This window comes from Symphalangus syndactylus, chromosome 3 (assembly GCF_028878055.3).
Source record: "Symphalangus syndactylus isolate Jambi chromosome 3, NHGRI_mSymSyn1-v2.1_pri, whole genome shotgun sequence".
Taxonomy (NCBI): domain Eukaryota; kingdom Metazoa; phylum Chordata; class Mammalia; order Primates; family Hylobatidae; genus Symphalangus; species Symphalangus syndactylus.
The window spans coordinates 82,915,249-82,939,665 of NC_072425.2; the positions used below are offsets into that span (position 1 = coordinate 82,915,249).

Here is a 24,417-nt window from a genome sequence, read left to right on the forward strand (position 1 = left end):
AGAGTGAATAAGCTGATACTGGACATAATAGGATTAGTCCCTATGTATTCAAACAGATAGGAAAGTTGAGGCTGTGAAGTCTAGGGATAGAAAAAATGAATAGTTTACTAAAATTACCTCTTTACTCTTGCTGACAGAGGTAAAAGGGACAGTCTTATTCCCGGCACACTAATCACTCCTTTTCGCCTTTGTCCTAGAATTCATTTTACTTCGAGTGTTGGGTGTTCTGTCTCAAATATTGCTAAACCCATAGTTTTTTAAATAAATGAATCAACAATCATACTAAACAATATAAGAAATCAGTGAAATAAAAAGGGAAAGTTGCTTTAAAAATAAGAAACCACTCAATCTTCTCCTTCTGCTTTTCTTCTTTACTGATTCTTTTTTTTAATTTCATAACAATAATTTTCCAAAGTATCAGGTAAGCAAAATACTAAGGATGTTAGATATATATAGTTAGATACAAGGAAGCTGCTTACTTTTATATGTGCATTCTTTTTGATTTCTTATATCTCTAATTAGCCCAAATTTTCAAATTTTCTCTCCAAAAGAAAAATCTGAATTATTTTATTAAACATAAGATTAGCAAATTTTCTGAAAACTACGAGTCTTAAATAAGTCTACAGGACAAAATTAAGAATAATGTTTTAATGGACTCTATTGTTTCAGCTCCTGTAAGAAATGATAGTTATGTTTATTAATTTGCTGTTTTTATAACTGGGTAATGATAAGTTTATTTATTTGTTAATTCAGTTTGTTTTCTAATTGGAGAGACTTGCAAGGTTTGTGTTTTGCATTTATTTGAAAAGCTGCCACTAAGCATTGTTATGTGGCTATTAGCAACTTGAAGACACAATTGCTTTAAGCAGCTATGCCATTTCATGTTGAGAATGTCACTGAAGAAGTGACATAAAGATCCTGTATGTCCAATGGGAAATTTAATTTAAAACAATTTCTCCCATATTATAAGAATTGAATAGATTTGTTTTAGCTCACATTAAAATATACTTACTATAAATAGATGAAGAAAATTTTTTCCTTTTCATTTTCTTGTTCCTTTGGATTATATTCAACTGGTAAATAAAGACTAAAATCTTAACTAAAATGATTTAAATACATTTTTTTCTCATTATGACTTACTGCAGGCACATTTTAAGAAAATAATAAGAACCCAGACAACTGAGGCCAGAGATAAATCTTATAATTGCTATCTCCTATGATGAGAAGCAAGACCTTCCAGTAAAGGTGCTCAGGCCTGTGGATTTAAGTATTTCATGAGACGGTGGGGAAAGGATGTGGGTGTCTATTGGAAATAGGAAACCTGGACATTGCGCCACTGAATACCTCCCTTCTAGTTTCCATATTCAGAAGGACTTTGGTCAGTTTTAGTCACTGGGATTTCACTTCCCAAGTCTAATTTACTGCGAATGAACAAATCATCGATTGTAGCTTGGTAGTATTTAATCATATTTCCAATTTTCATCTATAATAACTGATAGTTCCATGATCTTTGGCCATGAGAGATGTCACAAGTTCCATGATGAAATCTGTTGAGTTTGCCCATTTTCCGTTTCTTTCTCTTAACAATGCAGTTATAGGAGAAATGATTCTAGTATAATTTTCAAATCATGCACTCTACTAATTATGCCATTAAGATTAGATACTTAGGTCAATTATACCATTTTTTTCTAGTTTCAAATTTGTTAAAAGGTATAAACATAGAATTGAATAACACAGTTTTATGAGGAATTCTACAATAAGAATGAAAAAGTATTTCTGGAGTGTTTACTGCTAAGTGTGCGGTACTATGCTTTGGACAAAGATGAATTGAGTCAAGTGGTGTTGTTTGTTATATAATAGAAACATCATGTGCTGAAATAGAGATATAAGGCTGTGAGGATTTGACATGTTTAACTATAATGATATGTCTATTTTTACATATCTATATGTCTGTGCATATGAATCTCTGCAGAAATTTAAGATTTGCTTGTAATCTTGTTTGATATAATTCTATGTCTGAGGATGAATCTACTCTCAAAGTGTTAATGCAAACAAGTTTCCAATCTTACCCAGAACATCTTAATATTTGACGGGGAAAATTCTCTCCTGTGAACAACTGGCAATTCCTGAAAGCTCCTGCCTAGGCTCACCTGCTTCCTGTATGTTTCCTTTGCCTTCAATTTTAAAGTTGTCGGAGGGAAAAAAACACCTCTTCAGAAAGATGTCATATGCCATGATGTGGTCCATACAGATCAAAACTCTAGGTTCACGTATTTTTGAAGACTAATTATTACTAGATTGAAAACATGAAGTCGCTTGTACCAACTCTATTGTTTCTTTCGACTAACTTGTACTCTCTCAAAATACTTTTCAGAAATAGATATGTCTGATAATTCTGAATTTAACTTGATGTAACTCTGTGATGTACTCTAACCTCATAATCTGGTTTTTTCTTTCTGGATCTCTGTGTCATTTCCTTAACTGAGAAACTTCAGGGCTGTCATCTCATATACAGTTCTCACATTTTAAATAATCTTTCCAAATAATCTCAACAAAGGAACACTACATTGGTGGCAGATTATAAAATGTTGAAGAAGACTTAAAGTCAAGTGCAACTTATTTCAGGTTTCATGAGTTTTAAAATTATATGACTGAAATTAATTTTTATATCTTTCTCAATATATTTTTAAATTCTGTATTAATTATGAGAAAAATACTTTTTTTGTGTTTCTAAAACACAATAATCAAAACGCAGGGTAATAAATGAACTATCAACTTAAATCATTGGCAAATAAATTAATAATATGCACCTTCTAAAATTGAAAGTCAAATTGCTATAATATTAAATCAGTATTTAAACACTGATTTCCAGCTTTCTACTTAAGTACTTTTACTGCTACACCTTAATATTTACATAACAGAACTAGCATATCAAATAATCAATTCATTTTATAATCAATTTGATACTATATATGAGAACCTTTATCTTTACATTTTATTTCTTCAATATATGTGGGGCGTGTGTGTGTGTATGTTTTTGAATGTGTATGTGCATATATTTGTGTATGTCATATTATGAGAAGCAAGTAAGAGAGTGGGCAGATGAAAATGGCATGAGTTTTAAAATAATGACACTGAAGAAGGAAAGGAGAAAGGAAGGGGAAAAGAGATACTTTGCCTTTTGTTGATTGTGAGATATATATAGAAAGTGAAATTTGCGTGGAATGTTCAAAATACATTCATATATCAGTATATATATCTATATATCCATATTCTTTTGAAAATACAAGGTTTGGGCTGATGTTTTGCTGACAGAGAAAAAAAAATTCCACCTGTGAACAACAGATTTGGCCTGTACCTGTGGAGTTTGATCCTGTACATAATCTTCCTTTCCTGACTGGTACCCTAAACATTTCAGATTGGCTTAGCCAGTCTCCACTGTCACAAAACCAATTTGTTAATATAACTAAGCTCTCTTTCCTCTGAGGTTGCTTTCTTGTGTGCACTGTGTTGCCTAGCAAAGGCATGTGCAACCACCTATCCAATATTCTATATGTATTATACTTTTACTGGAAAGTTCGAAAACAACAAATAATTAATATGTACTAAGCAATTTAAAATTAACTTAAATCTTAATTGTACATAACAATTTAATTACCAAGGTACACTTTCTGCAGCTAAATAAAAACATTAATATAAGTGAATCATATGTAATGTGAATGAATATGGCATGATTTTGGTATGTAGAGGCATAAATTCATTGGGATATATCAAACTTTAAAAAAATTTTAAACAAAAAAATTGAAAACTTCTTCTTGATTCTATTTATTGTGCTTCTCTGCTTGAACTCTATTTGATACAGTGAAGCTATTATCCACTCTTCAGAATTGAGACAACTCTATAAATGCCTCACCTATCACTTACTAGAATAATTGGGGGATCCATCTACCCCAAGTTCGGAGTGGCATTGCAACTTAAATGCATTTGTACAAATTTTACCTTTTTGTGACTTTTTGAAAATTGTCAAAAATAATCTCGACAACTAAGTAAATTTAAATATATATTTTATTCTTTGAAAGAAAAATAAAGCTAACTAAATAAGGATTTACGATATCACTCATCTTCAACTGAAATTGATAAATGAGCTTACTGGAGCTGTAATATACAAAAAGCAATAAAATAAACCATGATTTAAATGAGAAATACAGGGATAATACATATAAACATTAATTCTAAATAGATGCTGATATCATGCTTAAAGGTATAGACAAATCTTTGAATATACCAATTTAGATGAATAGATGTTTCTTATGAAATTAATGGAATAAATCTATTTTCAAGTCCTTATGGTATACAGTACAGAAAAAGAAACATAGGATCCTTTTCTTTTTCTTTTAAAAAATTACCAGAATTTCAATTCCTGTTTTGTTTTGTTATTGTTTTCTTGAAAATTTAAGAACACTTGCATTTTTTCTTGATTGTTTTTAACTAAAATGTTATTTGACTATAAATTTTTCTGCAGCTTAATATTTTTTTCTAGCTATGTATCTTTTTTTCTACCTAAGTATCTTAAATTTATAACTTCAGCAATTGTTAGTATTTCTTAAGACAAATTATCCAATTTTCAGTAAGGATGGAACCATTATTTCCCTTTCTTGTAGAACATTTTGGTTTTTAAGAAAGTACTTGATGGTTAATTTTTAAATTATCTCGTTCTGGTTATAACTCCAGCTTAAGTCAATTTTGCTTACTAAAGAAAAATCATTATATACTGCAGTTCTACAGGGGCAGAGACTATACCCATTTTCTATACCTTCTGTATTTCTAGATCTATATTTTATACATAACATGTTAAATGCAATTTAGTTGCTCTAAGTCTTCTTTGAATGATTATATCAATTCCTCGAAGAAGATAATCACCTTTCCACCTGAAGAATTATCAGCAGGTTTAGAATTATTTAGAATTCATTTAAAGTCTCCTAAAGCAGTTGTCCCCAATCTTTCTGGCACCAGAGATTGGTTTTGTGGAAGACAATTCTTCCACAGGATGTTGGGGGTAGTGGGGTGAGGAGGGGTGGGGAATATTCAAGATGAGACTGTTTCACCGCAGATCATCAGGCATCAGTTAGATTCTCAAAAGGAGCACACAACCTAGATCCCTGAAATGCACAGATCACAATACAGTTTGTGCTCCTATAAGACTCTAATTCTGCGGCTGATTTGATAGGAGGTGGAGCTCAGGCAATAATGCTCACTTTCTTGTGGCTAACCTCCTGCTATGTGGCCTGGTTACTAACAGGCCACAGACTTGTAAAGGTCCACAGCCCAAAGGTCAGGGACCCGTGTCTTATAGCAAAGGCATGTGCAAACCTGCATCCACTTCATCTCACTTCCCCTTACTTTAGCTTCTCTTCCCATCAATGAGGGCTATACATTTGATTAGAAAGAAAAAAGATGGTTGCAGGAAAAGAAAATTTATATATGTATGTATATATAAAAACAGTTTATATATTTACATATAATATACATATATATATACATATATACATGTATATATGTATATTATATGTAAATATATAAACAGTTTATATATATGCATATATACAGTTTTTATATATATACATATATATATATGAACTGTTTAAAAATAATGGTAGGAAGAGAAGGTAATCATGCTAGAAAAATATTCTAGCCTTAGGAGGAGATCACTCTGATTATCCTTATACAGTCATATCACTTCAGCTACTTCTTTAGAAAGGAATTAGGCCCATATATTTTTAAATTATATTTTAAATTAGATTTTGAAGTTAAAAATATACCTGAAGTGATCTGCAGCAGATTCCTTCTTTGATTTTTCATTATTTCAGAAAAGTATGAATCATATTAATTCATTATCTACAACTGCATTCCTTACAAGTTCACACCTAATAGTCAGCCCCTACATAAACCAGTTTTGTGGAATCTTCATAAGAGATAATAATGAGGGCTGCAGAAGACATTCAGAGAAAATGTTGGGAGAAATTGTTGCACAGAGTGTGTTAGGATTGACATAAAAAGATTGATACCAAGTCTAGGACAGGATAACTAAGCTATTGAAAAGATCAGTAAACATGGAGAACAAAAGGTATTTTATATTTCCATTGCATGACAACTTATTTTTCTAGGCTTATCTCTGACCTCTCACACATATCTGATTCACCAGCATGTTTCCCAAACATTTTCTGATTATAACATGTCCTTTTATGACCTTGGCGTATATTATTCCCACCATCTAGAATGTTTTGTCTTAACCCTCACTTTTCCTTCTCTACCTAGAAAGCTCCTATTCTTTTATCAAAAACCAATCTAAAATTATATCAAATACTCTCTCAGACCACAGTGGAATAAAATTGGAAATAAACTCCAAAAGGAACCCTCAAAACCATGTAAACACATGGAAATTAAATAACCTGCTCCTGAATGATCATCGGCTCAACAATGAAATCAAGATGGAAATTTAAAAATTCTTTGAACTGAATGATAATAAGGGCACAATATATCAAAACCTCTGGGATACAGCAAAAGCAGTGCTAAGCATTAAATGCCTCCATCAAAAATTCTGCAAGAGCACAAATAGACAATCTAAGCTCACACCTCACAGAACTGGAGAAACAAGAACACTCCAAAACCACACCCAGCAGCAGAAAAGAAATAATGAAGATCAGAGCAGAACTAAATGAAATTGAAACACACAAACAAACAAAAAAGACAAAAGATAAATGAAATAAAAAGCTGGTTCTTTGAAAAGATAAATAAAATTGACAGACCATTAGCCAGATTAACCAAGAAAAGAGGAGAGAAGTTTCAAATGAGCTCAGTTAGAAATGAAATGTGAGATATTACAGCTGATACCACAGAAACACAAAAGATCATTCAAGGCTACGATGAACACCTTTACACACATAAACTAGAAAAATTAGAGTAGATGGATCAATTCCTGGAAATATACGACCCTCTTAAATTAAACTAGGAAGGTAAAGAATCTCTAAACAAACCAATAACAAGCAGCGAGATTGAAATGGTAATAAAAAATTGCTAACAACAAAAAAAAGTCCAGGGCCAGACCAAATCATAGCTGAATTCTATCAGACATTCACAGAATTGGTACCAATCTGATTGACATTATTTCAAAAGACAGAGAAAGAAGGAATCCTCCCTAAATCATTCTATGAAGTCAGTATCACCCTGATATCAAAACCAGGGAAGTACATAAAAAACAAAAAACAAACAACAACAACAACAAAAAAACTACATATCAATATCCCTGATGAAAGCAGATGCAGAAATCCTCAGCAAAATACTAGCAAATCAAATCCAACAGCATATCAAAAACATGATCTAGTGGATCCACCATGATCAACTGGATGCAGGGATGGTTTAACATATGTAAGTCAATAAAGTGTGATACACCACATAAACAGAATTAAAAACAAAAATCACCATGATTATCTCAATAGATGCAGAAAAAGCATTTGACAAAATCCAGCATCCCTTTATGACTAAAACCCTCAGCAAAGTCGGCACAGAAGGGACACACCTTAAGGTAACAAAAGCCATCTACAACAAACCGACAGCCAACATTATACTGAACAGGGAAAAGTTGAAAGCATTCCCCCCGAAAACTGGAAAAGACAAGGATGCCCACTTTCACTACTTCTATTCAACATAGTCCTGGAAGTCCTAGCCAGAGCAATCAGACAAGAGATAGAACTAAAACTCATCCAAACAGGTAAAGAGGAAGTCAAACTGTCGTTGTTGAGATGATTGTATACCTAGGAAATCTTAAAGACTCATCCAAAAAGCTCCTAGAACTGGTAAATGAATTCAGCAAAGTTTCAGGATACAAAATTAACATACAAAAATCAGCAGCTCTGTTATATACCAACAGCGACCAAGCTGAGAATCAAATCAAGAACTCAATCCCTTTCATAATAGCAGTAAAAAAAATAAATGAATACTTTGGAATATACTGAACCAAAGACATGAAAGACTTCTACAAGGAAAATTACAAAACACTGCTGAAAGAAGTCATAGAATACACAAACAAATGGAAACACATCCTATGCTCATGGATGGGTAGAATAAAAGTTGTGAAAATAATCACACTGCCAAAAACAATCTACAGACACAATGCAATTGCCATCAAAACAGCACCATCATTCTTCTCAGAAATAGAAAAAACAATCCTAAAATTCATATGAAACCAAAAAAAAGAGCTCACATAGCCAAAGCAAGACTAAGCAAAAAGAACAAATCTGGAGATATTAAATTATCTGACTTCAAATTGTACTAAAAGGTCATAGTCACCAAAACAGCATGGTACTGGTATAAAAGTAGGCACACAGACAAATGGAACAGAATAGAGAACCCAGAAATGAAGCCAAGTACTTACAGTCAACTGATCTTTGACAAACCAAACAAAAACATAATGTGGGGAAAGGAAACCCTATTGAACAAATGGCGCTGAAGTAATTGACAGGTCACATGTAGAAGAATGAAATTGGATCCTCATCTCTCACCTTATACAAAAATCAACTGAAGATGGATTAAAAATTTAAATCTAAGACCTGAAACCATGAAGATTCTAGAAGATAACATTGGAAAACCCCTTCTAGACACTGGGTTAGGCAAAGGCTTCATGATCAAGAACCCAAAAGCAAAGGCAACAAAAACAAAGATAAATAGACAGGACTGAATTAAACTTAAAAGCTTCTGCACAGCAAAAGAAATAATCAGCAGAGTAGAAAGAAAACCCACAGAGTCAGAGAAAATCTTCACAATCTATACATCCAACAGAAGAGTCTTATCCAGAATCTACAAAGAACTCAAACAAATTATTAAGACAAAAAACAAATGATCCCATCACAAAGTGGGCTAACAACATGAATAGACAATTCTCAAAAAAAGACATACAGATGGCCAAAAAACTTGAAAAAATGCTAAACATCACTAATTATAAGGGAAATGCAAGTCAAAACCACAATGTGATACCTCACTCCTGCAAGAATGGCCATAATCAAAAAATAAAAAAAAAATAGATGTTGGGGTGGATGTGGTGAAAAGGTAACACTTTTATATTGTTGGTGGGAACCTAAACTAGTACAACTGCTATGAAAAACAGTTTGGAGATTCCTTGAAGAACTAAAAGTAGATCTACCATTTGATCCAGCAGTCCCACTACTAGCTATGTATCCAGAGTAAAAGAAGTCATTATATGAAAAAGATACTTGCAGCACAATTTGCAATTGCAAAAATATGGAACCAGACCAAATGCCCATCAATCAGTGAGAGATAAAGAAAATGTGGTGTTTCCCAAAGTTGGTGGGCATTATCCAATTCCTTGAGGACGTGAATAGAAAAAGCAGAGTAAGTTAACTTCATTCCCTGACTGAGTGCTTGGACTAGAACATCAATTTTTTTGCTCTTAGCGCTCCTGGATGTCAGGCCTTCAAACTACACCACTACCTCTCCTGAATGTCCAGCATGCAGACAGTAGATCGTGGACTGTATTCTCAGTTTACATAACTGTGTGAGCCAATTTCTTATAATACATTTCTCAGTTTTCATAATCATGTGAGCCAATTTCTTACAATAAATGTCATTTTCATCGTGTGTGTGTGTGTCTGTGTGTGTGTGTGTGTCTGTGTCTGTGTGTGTGTGTGTCTGTGTCTGTGTGTGTGTGTGTGTATGTCTGTGTGTATCCTATTGGTTTTGTTTTGCTGAATATCACTGAGTAATGCAATCAGGAAATTCATTCCTGTGAGTTGTAGAAACTGGAGTTTTATGCCATGACTGGACAATTTAGAATCATGCTGCAAGGGATAATGCATTTTCTCTAATGGTAATTATTCAAAGCAGTCAGTAAATATGAGTGAACAAATGACATAAATGAGTATTTCATAGATAAAAGGATTAATGTTTCTGATACTTCCACATAACTGCCTTAAAGAAAAACACCTTACAGCTGAGGGTCTGATTAGACATAGGTATACATGTCTCTTGGCTAACAAAATATCTCTAATACATTTTTTATTATCTGTGCTAGATGCTTTTTAAAAATTCTTTTTTTTTCAGTGTTTCAGAATCCAGGGACTAGTCAGAAGCACTCTTGATTAGACTCCTAGTCTGTCTCCCTTCTCCATCCACTCATGCCTAATTCTTTAAAAATTACACAAAATAGTATAGGCTATAATATGATTAGGCTTGTATCCCCACCCAAATCTCATCTTGAACTGAAATCCCTACAATCCCCATGTGTGAAGAAAGAGACCAGGTGGAGGTAACTGAATCATGGGGCTGTTTCCCCTGAGCTGTTCTCCTGATAGTGAGTGAGTTCTCACGAGATCTGATGGTTTTATAAAGGGCTGTTCCCCTGTTGACTCGGCACTTCTTTTTCCTGCTGCCTTGTGAAGAAGGTGCTTTGCTTCCCTTTCACCTTCTGCCATGATTGTATGTTTCCTGAGGCCTCCCAGCCATGATGAACTGTGAGTCAATTAAACTTCTTTCCTTTATAAATTACCCAGTCTTGGGTATTTCTTCATGGCACTGAGAGAATGAACTAATACAGTCTACTAGCTATATTTAAACAGATAATAAAAATGTCTTTCTAATAACAGGAAATGATAATGAAGTTGGTTATACATCTTTACCCCCATTTTTCTCTCCAGTTGCAGAAAACTTACGTCTGATTTTAGGAAGTGTTTTTTGTGCTACATATGTGCTACATAGTGTGTCCTGTGCTACATATGTGCTAAAGAACTTCTATTCTTAGGCTCTTTGGTATCATGGAAAACCTTTTTATTAGAAATGATAGTGAAGTAGGAGATCAGCAGAACTTGTTTTCTGATGACAACCCTGCCGATCAAAACAGGATGCAGCAGAGAAACCAGACAAAACCAGCAGATACAGACAAAAGCCACCTCTAGTTGCCTTCATTACTCATGAGCATAAGGCACTCCCACCAGTGCCGTGACAGTTTGTAAATGTCATGGTATTGACCCAGAAGTTATCTTATTTGGTTCTGGGAACTCCTCCTGCCTTTTTATAGAAAACTCTGAAAAATGTGCCCCCATAATTAGCATATAATTAAGAGTGGGTATAAATATAGCTAGCCAACAATCTACAGGGACTGCTGCTCTGCACTGTTACTGTTGCTGTATGCTGCCATGGCTGCCCTGGGCTGCTCTGCCTGTGGAGCAGCCGCTTTACTGTACACTGCAACTCTGTGCTTCTCTGCTTATGGGTTGGCCCTGCTTTGTCTGTGGAGCAGCCAGTTTGCTGTACCCTGTTAATCTAATAAACTTCCTTTCTTCCATGGCCAGCTCGCTCTTGAATTTTTTTCTGATCAAAGCCAAAACCTTCCCAGGCTGAGCCCCAATTGTGGGGCTCATTTGTATCAATGGGATAAAAATAACTAGCTCTTTGGAAAAACGGTCTATATTATATTCTGAATACTATGTTTTCTCCCACTCAGAATTTACAGTATGTATTAGTCTGTTTTCACACTGCTATAAAGAACTGCCCAAAACTGGGTAATTTATAAGGAAAAGAAATTTAATTGGCTCACAGCTCCACATGGCTGAGGAAGCCTCAGGTAACTTGCAATCATGGCGGAAGGGGAAGGGGAAGTGAGGACCTTCTTCACATGGTGGCAGAAAAGAGACAGCCAGCAAGAGCAGGGGAAGTTGCCTTATAAAACCCTCAGATCTCATGAGAACTCGCTCACTATAATGAGAACAGCATGGGGAAACTGCTCGCATGAACGAATCACCTCCCACCAGGTCCCTCCCTGGATATGTGGGAGTTTCCGGGATTACAATTCAAGATGAGATTTGGGTGGGGAGACAGCCAAACCATATTATAGTAATTAAAAAAAAATAGCTATTAAATATTTCCAAAACCTGAATACAGGTAATGAAGACCTGTATATTCAACAATATTTTGTATTATATAAAAGAGAACCTTTTTTTGTAATAAAATATTACATTCATTAACCTACTTTTAAGTACCTTGTGCATTCAAATATGCTGTACAAAGTCTTTCTTTAAAAAGCAAGATAATACTGGTGAATTAATTTTTCTTTAAGATCTGAGATTTTATTAGTATAAAGGAAAATAAAGTATCATAAAATATCTAATTTAAAAATACTACATACCCTACTAATTGTGGGGCAGGCAATGTTCAAACTCCTTTTCATACAGCTGCCATCAAGGAGCTATAGTATGATGCTCCTTTTATATCTGAGAAAATGTAGGCTCAACAAAGTTAAATGACTTGACCAACATCACACAACAGGTAAGTGACAAACCTCGATTTGAAATCCAGGGAATATTTAGGCCCAGAATCTTAACTGCTACGTTATACTGAGTAACAGAGTGAGAAGAAAAAACATAAAGTGCAAACATTAAATGTATCAGAATATGTCTCACAATTTTGGTTTTCAAACATTTATAAAAACAAAGCAAAAAAAAAAACCCACTATATCTTCAAACAAACAAAAAAGCAGCTTTCTTATTTTGCTATATACAGTTACTTGTAATTTAGATACTTCTACAATTTCAATGTAAGCTAACAGGAAATTCAAGGAGTATTTTCATAGGCACTAAAACAAGGTTTAACTAATGAGGAAATTCCCAGTGAACTCAATAGTTTCTAGAAATCATGTGGAATTAGCATGTAAAAGAATGAGAGAACAGTGAGCAAGAAGATAGATATAAAATGGCTGCAATACACTCCTGCAATCCTAAATTGGTTGTGATTTAAAGACTGGATATCCTTTGCCTACTGCTTGCCTTTCTTTTGCAGATTAAGGCTGCTTTTTAAGCTCATTTTGATATGTGCACATTTTTTGGAGCTCCATGGAAAGTTATTTTACAATACTATTTATAGCTTTATTTAAAAATCATTTTTATTTCTAAAACATTTTATTTCAAATGTATTTGAAAAACATTTGTTGGTTTTAGTAGAATGAAATGGGCATGTTTCTTTATTTATATCCATTGCTTTTTAATGCTTCCCTTAGCAAATCTAATATATTTACCTTATATTGTGTTCTGCAGCTTTACAGTTCAAATGCATAGCCTTCTGTTACTTTCTTGGGGGAAAAAGCTCTCAAGATAAGTAATGTTTATAATTTTGACAGTGTTGTCATTATTATAGTGATAAAGTAGAAAGCAACAAAAACTCAGAAAACTTAGAAAGTAATTTTAGATGCATTATATCATTGAAAAGAGTCATATGGATATAGCCTAAGATATAAAACCAGTCTCCAGTATGGCAAGGCTAATATTTTCTGTTCCATATCCTCCTGGTTGTAGCAAGTTTTTTATTATACATGATGGCTCTAGAAATACTTCGGAACCATGAAAAACTCTAATAATAGTGATTTTATACATCTATATAGAATAATGTTACCAACTTTGCACCTTAAAAACAATAGTCTGTTTTAAGTAATATATAACATAGCCAGGCTCACGGCCCATGCCTGTAATCTCAACACTGGGAGGAGAGGATTGTTTGATCCCAGGAGTTCAAGACCATACTGGACAACAGGGCAAAACCCTGCCTCTACAGAAAAGACAAAGCTAGCCAGGCGTGGTGGCGAGCACCTGTAGTCTCAGCTACTCAGAAGGCTGAGGTGGGAGAATTGCTTGAGCCTGGGAGATGGAGGTATGATTTCACCACTCCCCTCCAGCCTGGTGATAGAGTGAGACTCTTTCTTAACAATAATAACATATGACTCAATCTGAGAACTAGACCAAAATTATTAAAAATATATATTATATATTTTAATATCAGATGCACAGGTGTATGTGTTTTTGGTGACATCAGGTTGCTGACTAAAAGCATAGCACATATAGAGCCCTGGTTTTACTTTCAGCCTCTTTCCAAGAAGCAGGACTGGTGCTTACTCCTGGAAGGCTTCACAGAACCTATCACAATGAGGCCTTCCTGCTCCCTACCCTTTTGCTCTTTCCTCATATAGTACATAGTAACCCTTATAATCCCCCAGATTCACTAGCATAATATTTTTTCTATTTATCTTCCCAAAGATTATATTAAGATAGTCTGAATATTTTTCTTTTCTCTTAACAGAGCAGTTGCTTCCTATGAGCCCAATATTTAACCTTTGGAAAAGCTGTGCTCACCAAGATGTAAAGGGTTGAATTCCATTTCAATAAAAATGTGTGTGTATATGTGTGTTTTTTAAGAGCTATTCTGTGAAGCTGCACATGATCTAAAATAACTCTATAGAGCCCATTGGCATCTATCAAAAATGCGTTGTGTGTGTGTTTAATTAAATGGACACAGCTGCAGCATTATTAACATAAACATAAATGGCAAGTGCTTTTCCAACTTACGCATTTATTCACTCATTCGTTATCGCATTGAACAAATATTCATGGAGGGAATCTATGGTCCTGGCATCATGTTAGACAGTAGGGATACGGCAAAAACAAAGATTGACATAATCTCTGCCTCTAAGACTTTATAATCCCCTCTATGTATGCAGGTACAGGTAATTTATGCATCTTGTTATATGACATTTTAGGGGAGGGATATAAGAAAAAAAAAGAAGGAAGAGAAGGACTGGATATATGTTAAAACTCTTTGTTCCACACTGAGGGCCATTGCTCTTAAATAAACCTCATGCCCTCCTTCTTTTTCTGTTCAGAAAAGTCAATTTTTTTCACCCCCAAGTCACTTTTAACATCAAAACAATATAATAACTTTTTACACTTATATAATAAAGCTACTTCTTGAAAATATTCAACTCTTTCTTTAAAACTTTCAGAAGTATTCAGGAAATATTTCTTGAGCACATACTATATGTCAGTTATAGGAGAAAGACATGTTACTTTTCCTTTTCCCTTACTTGGTTTACAGGATTTTGCTTTACTATGAATAAGGAACAGAGGAGAGACCTGCATTGAGAGGAATGGCATAGAACGAACAAGAAAAGGGAGATTGTAGATGGGCTGAGTTGACTTATCTCATTCACTGCTACCACTCACAGTATTTGGGGGGAAGGTAGAGAAATATATATATTTTAAACAAAAAATATGTTAAAAGCTTTAGTTGGCCTGTAAGTTAATAACACAAAGACTATGATTAGTTTATTAATATTTAAAAATTATAGTATTTTATATAATAATCCAGATTTCCAGTTTATCTTGAACAGTGACTCATACTAGAAGCTACAGTCACTCAGCCTGCTTCATCTGCTTAAATCATCTACTTCATTTCAATCAACTTATGTTTCTCTAAATTGCCAAATCAGAAGAGCCATCTAGGTTGTTGGCTAAAAATGTAGGTTTCCAGCTCATTCTTTGGAAGCTCTAGTTCAATAAAACTGGGATGATGATATGGACTCTGTATTTTAACAAATATCCAAAGTGATACATTTGTCACCAAAGTAGTTGGGAAAGTGCTGTTGTAGGCATTTCAGTTTGCAACCCCAAAATGATTAACAACATACAATTAACCTTACATAAAGAGTCAATGATCTCAACATAGTATTAATTTATGGGAGTTTAACAAATGTGTAAGCAGAAAGTAAAATAGAGTAATCATACATAGTTTCTTATATGTAAGAATACGTGGAGATATATGCCCATGTACCCATGATTATTAATGTACAGTGCCCTAGATCAGGGGTCCCCAACCCCCATGCCATGGACCACTACTGGTCTGTGGTCCGTTAGGAACACGGGCTGCACAGCAGGAGGTGAGTGGTGGGCTAGTAAGTGTAGCTTCATCTGTATTTGTCGCCATTCCTCATGGCTTCCATTACTGCCTGAGCTCCGCCTCCTGTCAGATTAGTGGTGGCATTAAATTCTCACAAGAACGCGACCCCTATTGTGACCTGTGCATGCGAGGGATCTAGGTTGTATTCTCCTATAAGAATCCCATTCCTGATGATCCGTCACTGTCTCTCATCACCCTCAGATGGGACTGTCTAGTTGCAGGAAAACAAGCTCAGAGCTCTCACTGATTCTACATTATGGTGAGTTGTATAATTATTTCATTATATATTATGATATAATAATAGAAATAAAGTGCATAATAAGTGTAATGTGCTTGAATCATCCCAAAACCACCCCCTGGCCCCTGGTTTGTGGAAAAATTGTCCTACACAAAACTGGTCCCTGGTGCCAAAAGTGTTGGGGACCACTGCCCTAGATTGATGTAACATTGCGCTTTATGCATCATTATAGCATCCCTTGAAATATAACTTGAGTATTTTTGAACTAGGTCAGTCTCAAAAATGTATATATTGCTATTAAATTGACTAGAGTGGGGTCCAAGTACTCTCTAAAACAATAACAAAAACACACAGAAAAAGCAAGATAAAACAAAATGGAACCTCCAAATATTATTGTTTTATCTTGCTTTTTCTGTGTGTTTTTTGTTATTGTTTTAGAGAGTACTCTAAATATTTGGAAACTCCAAATATTATTGTTTTCAGACTGAGGCACAAGAAACTATTATAAAGACTTAGTTTAATACTAATATTGATAAACATTTCATCATCAAGTGCTGGGAAATAGTTAACAACCTGTACTCTGGGGTGTGAGGACACCCCGACTGGTAGCATGTGTCAGTTTCTATAACATAGACACTCCCGTAGCTAACTTTAAATTTCCAATCTGATGTTACTAAACAAGATGAGAATGAGAAGAAATGTTCCCAGTCAGCTCTGATGCTGGTACAATCTGGTTCCAGCAGACCACATGATTTAAGGACCGACAATTATGTTAGAGGTAGAAGTTAAAAGAAAAGGAAAAATAACAGCCTTGTTTTCAAGTCCTTTATTATGTCACTGCAGTTTTGTATATTATATACACAAATCGCAATACAAATAAACATAGCCCTCTTTAGTGTCAAATGAGGCAATGAGAAAAGTAATGATAAACACTATCATTCACTCAACATTTACTTTCTTCTGTGCATTCTCTTAGTAACTAATACATGTATGCATACATAAGTAATAAATAATTGAATGGTAATTATGTGAAGGACACTATTCCTAGCACTTTACCATATTATTTCTATGACGTCAGTATGTAAGAATTTCCCCTTCATTCAAAAAAGGAAAACAAGGCCCAGCAAAAAAGTCTGCAACCTGTCCAGTGTCTCACAATTGCTAAGTATGAATATAAACCTAAACCCAGGTAACTGTACTTCTGAGCTAACATTCTATAACCATTAGTCTCACTGTTCTGTGGGTCCAGACAATAAGTGATATCAGAAGTCAGAAAAGGAAATAAATACTTAGGCACAATTGTCAAAGGTGTCTTCATGCTTAAGAAGCTAATGAATTCAGCATGTCTTCAGAGTTTGTAATCAATAATTAATGATGCTAATGTCCCACCATGAAATCAGGATAAGAAATTGCTTTATAATGTATATACCATTAAAAGTAATCTACTAAAAATTGATTAACTGTGAAAAAATAAAGATACTAACCTAGTAGACTGATATAAATTTATGTAGAAATTATTACTTAATATGTTATATAAATTCACACAATATCGTGACGATGGTCCCTTGAGAGATTTATTATAACAAAGTAATTTTTTCCAAATAAAAGTAGGAAAAAAATTCCATTGTTTTTAAAACTGGATTCATTGCAAAAGCATTGGATTATTATTTTCAAAACAAGTGCACGTTTCTCTATTTTTTCCTGGTATTTAGTATTGCAAGGATGTCTATCAGAAGTCTGATTTTTTCCCTTTCCCTATTTTTAAAGTCTTTCTTCTTTCCTGTCTAGAGGCTGGGAACTTTCTTTATACTTTTAATTAGAAATATGTCTGTAGAGTATGGACTCTAACAAGGTGTGAATCACTTTTTATGGATTTTCCTGGGAATTCATGGGGTATATTAAATCTGCGTTCTGTATTTTTCTATTGATTGTTTTCTAGTAGTTTTGGTCTCATCATAGGTATAGAAAGAAAGGTGTGAATAGGATGAGAGGTAATAGGCAGCATTGTGTCCCTTCACCAAATCAAGCAGCCACGTAATAGAGTGCCTATTGCTCCCATTCGGTATTGATTCCAAGCTTGCATTTCCTGAACAGGGAGAGTTTCGTTGAGTAGAGATCTAAGTGACTTTCTGCTTACTGTGGTGCAGATCGTCCTGCTGTGTTCTGGCATCAACAGTATACTGTTTGATCTTTGTAAACTTATTCTATCAGTTTTATAGATAGATAACATTTTGTCCAGATTCTAGAATTTGTCTTAGAATTTCTATAGTTTTCTCTGTTTTATATATGCCTTTATAGTTATTTTAGTGAGATGTTGAGAAAGTCAGTGCCAATAGTTTTAAGATAGTTATAATTTTTAAAATCTGTCCAAAGAGTTCTTAAACCATTTGGTTCTGTCGAGCTATTTCTAAGATATTAGCTTTATTCCAAGGTTGTTGTCATCTACACCCTCTAGAATTATTTCTTTAGTGTGAACCTGATTTAGTCGCACAGGCCAGGATTTGCCTAAGAATACCTGGTATTTTAAACAGCCATAACCAATGGATCTCTGTCTTAGTTCACCATATGCGATAAAAAGGAAATTTGTAAACAATAACTATACACTAAATAAACACAATTCTAAAAGTAAGAGATTATAGTTACCTCTATATTAAAGATGAGAATGCCGATGCTTTGGTAGTTTATATGACTTGCCTAGTAAACTATGAGACACAAAGTTGAACTTAGAACCCAATTTTGCGTGACTTCAAGGCCTAAACTCTAATTTGCATATGTAAGTGATGAGTTTGTGTCAATACTAAACACCAAAATATTAAAAAGTCACAGTAGAATGAGTATTCGTATATTGTTTTGGCTATTTATAAAACAGAACTGGTCTAGAAAGCCTCATAATATTCAACTATATCAATAACAGATTAAAAATTCCCTGGGAGAAAATTTAAACTGTTTTGACAATACAGGTTATTTTTTAGTTTGGTTTTAGGGATCTATGACTATATTTTATGAGCCATTTATTTCATAAAATATAATCAGAAGAAAGAAATGTTAGAGCTCGAATTCTACTAAAAATTGCAAAATACACAAACGTCAACCTCAATTTGTGCAACATCCTTTGCATATTATTAGAGATAATATTCATGGGAAATATAAATATACCAAAATAATGTAGATTTTTTCTGTTTAGCAATCAGACATATGAGATCTCTCATTTCTTATGACAGAGTAATCTAATTTCACAGCCAGTTTGAAAATCCTGCTGTTTCAGCAGAGCTTACAGAGATATGAGAATGAGTGGAGTAAACCCTTATTGTAGAACAACTATGAAATCTGTAATTTCAAGATCTTACATAGGAAACATATTGCTATTGTTATTTTTTTTTAAATGAATGGAATTTCTATGGTGCTGAGTTCTGTAAAACTTGTAAGATACTATAGTTGATCTTACATATATGCAGTGGTTAATTCCTTTTGCCATAGAGGATCATAAAACCACTCAGGATTAAAACATATTTATTCAGTACAAGGCTTCAAACAGAAAAAAGAAAAATTGGGTGGAAGAGGTAGATATGAGCTGAATTACACTGATGTTTTAAGAAACTTGGAAATTAAAACTGCAACCTTTTATATTCAAAAATTGGGAGTTTGAAACATTTTCTTAAATTTATTTATTCTGAACAAACAAAATTTTGCAGTAAGTAGGGTTGTTTTCTTAAAGGTACAAAAGACAATTGTCCTCAAATTCTACAAAATAAGAATTAAAAAATATGGATCTTTGATATTTTGCTTTTTACTGACTTGAAAGTGGGCATTTAATGTATAAAACTAGGAAATTGACATGTTTTAATGGTCAGTTTTTATATTTATCTACTAGCTTGAAAATCATGTTAATTACATTCCTAATGGACCTAACTTAAATATTTGTGATGTAGTAAAGATAACACAGTGCAAGAGTGTGTAATGTTTGGCATTTTATACTCAAACTGATAAATATTTAAAATACAAAAGCATAATCTAATTTCTAACAAGGTTGACATGCACAGCTACTTCTAAAACTCAGAACTTAAAAGGAAGTATTTATAATGCTAAAAGCCTATGAAACTTAGGTTTAAAGTACCTTTAAAAACACTAAACGTATTCTGTTTTTTATTCATTTGTCAGTACAAATATCGATAAATAGTCAAAATGTAACCTTAGTTTATGAGAGAGGTGTCTCCAATGTGACTTGACTAAAATTGTTTTAGGTGTAATACCAGCAATTGTGTTTAAGGCTAAGGTTTCTAAGACATATACCCACGATACAGAAATTAAAGAAGTACAACAAGTAACCGAAGACATTATATGAAATATCATTTCTACATATAAAATGATAAAAAAAGTAGAGTTTCAAAGTTTGAGATCTTAAGATTTAAGTCTTTAATCCATTTTGATTTTACTTTTGCATATGGATATCCAGTTTTCCCAGCACCATTTATTGAAGAGAGAGTTCTTTCCCCAATATATGTCCTTGTCACTTTAGTTGAAAATGGGTGCACTGTAAATGTATGGATTTGTTGTTTCTAGGTTCTTTATTCTGTTACACTGGTCTGTGTGTCTGTTTTTATGCCAGTGCCATGCTGTTTTAGCTACTATAGCTTTGTAGAATAATTTGAAATTAGGTAATGTGATTCCCCCAGTTTTGTTCTTTTTGCTGGGACAGCTTTGTATATTCTGGGTCTTTTGTTATTTCATATAATGTTTTTTGTTTGTTTTTTTGTTTTGTTTTGTTTTGTTTTTTTTAAGATGGAGTCTCACTCTGTCATCCAGGCTGCAGTGCAGTGGCATGGTCTCGGCTCACTGCAACCTCCATTTCTTGGGTTCAAGAAATTCTTCTGCCTCAGCCTCTTGAGTAGTTGAGACTACAGGCATGTGCCACTGCGCTTAGCTAATTTTTGTATTTTTAGTAGAGTCGGTTTCATCATGTTGGCCAGGCTGCTCTCAAACTCCTGACCTCTAGTGATCTGCCCACCTCAGCCTCCTGAAGTGCTGGGATTACAGGAGTGAACCACAACTCCTGGCCTGATTTCTTATAAATTTTATGATAGTCATTTTTTTTTTATTTCCATGAAGAATGTCATTGCTATTTTGACAGGGATTGCATTGAATCTCTAGATTGCTTGGGGTAGTATGGATATTCTAACAATATTAATTATTCCAACCCATGAACATGGAATATCTTTCCATTTCTTTGTGTTATCTTCAGTTTCTTTCATCAATATTTTACAGTTTTCATTGTAGAGAACTTTCACTTTTTTGGTTAATTCATAGGTGTATAATTTTATTTGTAGTTATTGAAAATGAGATTTTCTTGATGTTTTTTCAAATTGTTCACTGATATCATATATATATATATTGCTTATTTTTGTATGTTGATTTTGTAACCTGCAACGTTACTAAATTTGTTTTTAAATTCTAATAATTTTTGGTAGAGTCTTTAGGTTTTACCAAATAAGAATTATATCATCTGCCAACAAGGATAATTTGGCTTCTTCTTTCCAATATCTTTCTTTTGTCTATGTTGATGAAAGTCAGCATCCTTGTTATGTTCTAGATCATAGAGGAAAAAGCTTTCAGTTTTTCTCCATTCAGTATGATACTGGCTGTGGGTCTGTTGTTTATGGCTTTTATTGTGTTCGGATATGTTTCTTCTCTACCCAGTTTTTTGAGGGTTTTTATTATAAAGGATGTTGAATTTTATCAAATGCTTTTTCAGTATCAATTAAAATGATCATAAGTTTTTGGTCCTTCATTCTATACATATGATATATCACATTAAATGATTTACATCTATTGAACCATCCTTGAATCCCAGGGATAAATCCCACTTCATCATGATGAGGGATCCTTTTAATGTGTTTTTGAATTCATTTTACCATTATTTTGTTGAGGATTTCTGCATCAATGTTCATGAGGTATATGGCCTGTAGTTCTCTCTTTTTTGATGTGCCTCTGTCTGGTTATAGGATTAGGGTAATACTGGCCTCATAGAATGAGTTTGAAAGTATTCCTTTCTCTTTGATTTTTCAGAATAGTCTGAGTCAAATTGGTATTAGTTCTTTTTTAAACATTCAGTAAAATTCTGCAGTAAAGCCATTGGGTTCTGGGATTTTCTTTGCTGAGAGGCTTTTTATTATGGCCTTAATTTTGTTATTTTTTATTGATCTGTTAGTTTTGAAATTTCTCATGATTCAATCTTGGCAGGTTGTATGTGTCTAGAAATTTATCCTTTTTTATCTAGATTTTCCAATTTATTGGATTATAGTTGCTCATACTAGCCCCTAGCACTGCTTTGCACTTCTATGGTATTAGTTTTAATGTCTACTTTTTCAGCTCTGATTTTATTTATTTGAGTCTCCTCTCTGTTTCTTAGACTGGCTAAAGGTTTGCCAATTTTATTTATCTTTTCAGAAATCTCCAACTTTTTGTTTCATTGATCTTTTGTATTGTTTTCTTCATTGAAATTTCATTTCTTTCTGCTCTGTCTTTTTATTATTTCTTCTACTAATTTTGGGTTTGTTTTTTTTTTTTTCGCTTTTCCAGTTCCTTAAAATGCGTCATTAGCTTGTTTATTTGAATTTTTCTTCATTTCTGATGTAGGCTCTTATAGCTATAAACTTTCCTCTTAGTATTGCTTTCACATGGATTTTGGTATTTTTTTCATTATCATTTGTTTCAATAAATTTATAAATTGAATTCTTAATTTTTTCTTGAAAGTTCTTGATCCACTGATCATTCAGGAGCATATTCTTTAATTTCCATGTATTTATATAGTTTCCCAAATTCCTCGTTATTGACTTTAAGTTTTATTTCATTGTGGTCAGAGAATATACTTGATATTATTTCAATTTTTTTTCAGTGTCTTAAGACTTGTTTTGTGCCCTGACATGTGGTCTATCATTTAGAAGATCCACGCATGGTGAAGAATGTGCATCCTGCAGCCATTGGGTGAAATGTTCTGTGAACATCTATTAGGTCCATTTGGTCTAGATTAAGTCTACTGTTTCTTTGCTGATTATGTATCTGGATGATCTGTCCATGCTGAAAGTAGAATGTTGAAGTCTCCAGATATTATTGTATTTGGGCTGATCTCTCCTTTCAGCTCTAATAAAATTTGCTTTATATATCTGGTTGTTCCAGTGTTGGGTAAATATACTTAAAATTGTTATATGCTTTTGCTGAGTTGAACCCTTTATCATTATATAATGGCCTTCTCTGTCTCTTTTTATAGTTTTTGTCCTAAATATATTTTGCTCCATATAAATATAGCTACTCCTGCTCTCTTTCCATTGGCATGGAATATCTTTTTCCATCCCTTTATTTTCAGTGTACATGTGTCTTTACAGGAGAAATGTGTTTCTTGCAGGCCACAGATCATTGAGTCATGTTTCTTTATCAATTCACCTACTCTGGGTATCTTGACTGGAGAGTTTAATCCATTTACATTCAATGTTATTATTGATAAATAAGAATTTATGCCAGCCATTTTGTTATTTGTTTTCTGGTCTTCTCTTTCTTCTTTCCTTCCTTCCTGTCTTCCTTTAACTGAAGGAGATTTTCTCTACTTGTATATTTTAATTTCTTGCTTTGTATTTTTTGTGGATCTGTTGTATGTTTTTTTGATTTGAAGTTATCATAAAGATTGCAAAACTGATTGCAATTTAACACTGATTGCATAAACAAACAAAGTAACAACCAAACACAGCAAAAACGAATAAAAATTCAACACTTGAACTTTGTTCCCCCTCTTTTTAACCTTTTGTGTTTCTACTTATATCTTATTGTGCTATATCTTGAAAAGTTGGTGTAGTTATTATTTCTGATTGGTTCATCTTTTAGTCTTTCCACTCAAGAAATGAGTAGTTTACACATCGCGATACAATACAAGACATAACCATGCTATTGTGTGTGTATGCAATAACAGAGCTTAAATAAATGAAGCAAAACCTGCTGAAACAGGAAGGATATATAAACATATTCACAATTACAATGGAAGATTTCAGGACCCTTCTCTGATAAAAATATAGACAGAAAAATAAGTGAGGATATAGAAAACTTGATCACTCTCAAACTAATGGGCCTAGATCACATTAATAGAACATTCCACAAAATATCAGTAGAGCACAAGGTGCTTTACAAATGCACAGTGATGGAATATTTACCTAAACATATGAGTAAATTTACATGGAGAAACAGTATGCTTATAACCAAAAATAAATTATCTTAGAAAACAGTTTTACAAAAACAGTTTTACAAAAACATATAGAAAAATTACAAATATTTAAAGACAAAATAATTCAGGTCTACATAACCAATGGGCTAAAGAATAAATCTAAAGATATGTTAGAAACTATTTAGAA

General features: G+C 33.5%; 1 long non-coding RNA gene across 1 annotated transcript; it reads left to right on the top strand.

The window, feature by feature from the left end:
- Positions 1–10,453: 10,453 nt before the first annotated feature.
- On the top strand, positions 10,454–22,949 carry LOC134736244 (uncharacterized). The gene is made up of 3 exons (XR_010120142.1): positions 10,454–10,523; positions 15,988–16,045; positions 22,917–22,949. It is a non-coding gene; the product is annotated as an uncharacterized lncRNA (long non-coding RNA).
- The last annotated feature ends 1,468 nt before the right edge of the window (positions 22,950–24,417 follow it).